This window comes from Aethalodelphis obliquidens, unplaced genomic scaffold, assembly GCF_003676395.1.
Source record: "Aethalodelphis obliquidens isolate GAN/ISIS:26980383/991018 unplaced genomic scaffold, ASM367639v1 scaffold3, whole genome shotgun sequence".
NCBI lineage: Eukaryota > Metazoa > Chordata > Mammalia > Artiodactyla > Delphinidae > Aethalodelphis > Aethalodelphis obliquidens.
The window spans coordinates 74680499-74683990 of NW_020837947.1; positions in this window are offsets into that span (position 1 = coordinate 74680499).

Sequence of the window (3492 nt, forward strand, 5' to 3'; positions counted from 1 at the left end):
GGTCACATAGGTCACAGACTTAAAGGGAGGTGGGAATTCCCTGGAGGTCTTTGTCTGAAGAAACCCATTTTTATTTATTCAAAGAATCCAAATTGGCTGCCATTGTTAAATATATTATGACCTATGATGACCGCGGAAGATAGCTGATGTGGAGATGGAAGATTTTCACTAAGAATTAATTGATGTATTTTTTCAGTCAACACAAAAAGTAATTTATTTCTTATAAATTTTCTGCACTCCCCGATATTGTTGAGAATAATGAAGGAATGGTATGGTTTTTCAAGCCAGGTGAGTTAAAACTAAACAATAAGAAGAGAATAAGGCTGGAATATATTGGAGTGTATAGTGGTAGTCCCAGATCCATCAGTACATTAAGACCTAAGGATAAGGTGAAAGATGAAAGGCAGAAAGACTGCACCCCAAGTCTTTATCATTCTACTCTTCACTTGGTACGGTAGGCAAGATAGCATCCCCCCCAAAATCCGTGTTCAAATCTCTAGAACCTGTGAATATGTAAGGTACTTTGCAAATATGGTTAAGGTTATAGACTTGGAAAGGAAGAAATTTTCCGGAATATCCAGATGGGCCCCATCTAATGACATGAATCCTTCCAAGCAGAAACCCTTTTCCATCTGTGGTCAGAGAAAAGTGATGTGATGACCAAAGGGTCAGTGAGACTTGTGAGTCAGACTCGACCTGCCGTGCTGACCTCTAAAAGCAAACACAGCCCTGCGGACACAGTGATTTTAGTCCAGTGAGATTCTTACTGCACTTTTGACCTACAGAACTGTAAGATAATACATTTGTGTTGCTTTAAGCCATGAAATTTGTGGCAAGTTGTTACTGTAGGAATAAAAAAGGAATACATTTGGTGAAGCAGGGAAGTGACTCATACAGATGCTGCCCTTCATTAACTGGTGTGACTGCTCCAGGAAGCTCAAACCCCCCCCAAACCTCAGCACCCACGTTTCTGGGATCTCCCAGGTACATACACTGACACTTTGCCATGGACCACCAGGCATTTTTTCCAACTCAGAAATCTCTTCTAGTTTATCTCTTCCAGTTTCCTCAGTTTGTGTCTGTGAAGTGACGTTTCAGATCCTCTTAGTTTGATTATTCTGCATGAGATAAAGTGGGAAAATACACTTTGGCAACCCCGTGGGTCACATTCTTCTGTGTGATCAAGCTGTTTGTAGTGGATCAGGGAAGTGATTTTGGAAGTACGTTCATTTTCTACTGGTACAGTGTTTGACGATTTGTTTTGTTCATATTGCTGAAACAGAGAGCAGAGAATGTTAAGTTCTTTTGTGGTCCTTGAAATATTTGAACTGTTAAACTGCATTTGATTAAATCCACTTAAACCTTGTGGCAACGCATCTCTGTATTTTTGTTTTGTGCTGGACAAACTGCTGTGCAAAACAAGTTATCTGTCTAGCTCCAAAGGGGATACACAGGAAGAAACCATAGAGGAAACTTTAATTAAAAACAAAGACAAAAGTGAGCCATTTGGGAGAGTTAAAAAAAATATGCAAAGGCAAGGAATGGGCTGATTCTAAAACACGGTTTAAAATAGTTTGAATGAAAATGGTCATGGACTGGAGGTAAGAAACAGTCACACATAAGCTATTATGAATGGTTTTCTTTGCATATAAAATAGGCTGGAAAAAGGATTCAAGCAGCAGTGAACGTGTGTTAAATAAATGGGCTAACTATTGAGGAGGAACTGAAATCCCCCTGGAGAAAGACGCTGTGAAAGAATAAATCCATTTGCCAATTAATGGACCAGAATGATGAGCTTTCTATTCAACTGGCATTATAAAGTTATTATATAATATTTTAATATACCTTAATACATATTCTTTTTCAACATCAAAGGATCTAATAGTGCTGAGAAGAGTGTTTAGCATCCTCACAGAGCTTAATTTCTGGATATCAGCTGTGCATCGCTGAACAAACAGAATGTAATATTAATGGAGCATTGCTTTGCCCAGAAGATTGACTATTTATAATATTACAGTCATTAAAAAGAAGCACCAGTTTACTGATACAATTTAAATACTAGAGGTTGGAAAAAAGAGAACATTATTTGTGTTCCTAAATTAGAGATATTTATTCACGCCAACTTTCTTTCCACTGTAATGGAAGTGGAAGCAACAAGAATGTACTGTGTATTTCCCCTTGAGAAACAGCTAAGTGTAACACAGAACACTGGACCTGGTGCCAGAACACCTGGGTTCTAGTCCCCATTCCTCTGGTTCTGGCATTGACAATGCTTGGAGGCTTCCTAGGCCTGAAAAACAGAGATAATGTTACCTGTTTTTGTCTGATTCACAAAATGAGATAACATGATACACCGCAATATGAAAGTGCTTTGTACTTTTAAAGGGTCCTATACATTAGGGTCCTTACATTAGGCTTAAGATATATTAAATAGTAGATAAATCAGTGAAATACCAATTCAGCATAAATATATATTGTTATAACAATTGGCAGACTTTTACAAAATTTTAACCTAATGGTAGTTTCATGATCTGCGTCTTGTCATCAACTTAGGCTGTGTACATTTACAGTGATGTTCATTACACATGAATATTTGGAAAATAAACATTGTCTTCTCCATAGTTTTGCCTAGAGCTAGCCTTTTCCCTTAGTTTCTGAGTTCTCTTATATTGGTTGTTGACAGCCAAATCGTGTGTCCATAAAGGTGCCAGAACATGCTAAATTCACTGACCTACTGACCAGCAAATATTAATCACATATTATGTGCGTAGCTCTATACAAGGTACTATTCAGTAAACTCAGCAAAATGAGCGGTTTGATTTTTTTTCCCTCTTCTATATAAATTGACTAGCTCTTTGTCTGAATTAATCAAATCAACCAGTAGGTTTTTGGCTTCCTGTAGACACAGCTTAAATGTCACTCTCTATCTTCAAGCTGCTATTTTGAGAATTGGTGATGTGTAGGTGGAAAACACTTTACTATTTAGAAATAGAGTACTATACAGTAAGGCTTATTAGACAGTTGTTTTCACTTTGTAGGTTTTATTTCATTTAACTTTTTATTATGGAAAATTTTAAACATGTGCATAAGCATATGGTGTAAGAATCCCCATACACTTAACCCAGCTTCAACAATTAACAACTCATGGTCAATCATGCTTCGCCTCTACCCCCAACAAACCCTCACCTACCCCGTATCATTTTGGAGCAAGCCTCAAGAAATCATATAATTTAATCCTTAAATTTTCCAGTATGTATCTCTAAAAGATAAGGATTTTGAAAAAAAATAACCACTATAGCATTATCACACCCAAAATAAAATTAACAGCAACTCCTTAATATCATCAAATATTCAGTGTATGTTCAAATTTCCAACTATTTTATAATATTATCATTTTTGCAGTTTGTTTCATTTAGTATTTCAAATAAGGGCCACACATTGCGATTTGTCCAAATGCCTCTTAACTCTTTTTTTTTTTTTTTTTTTTTTTTG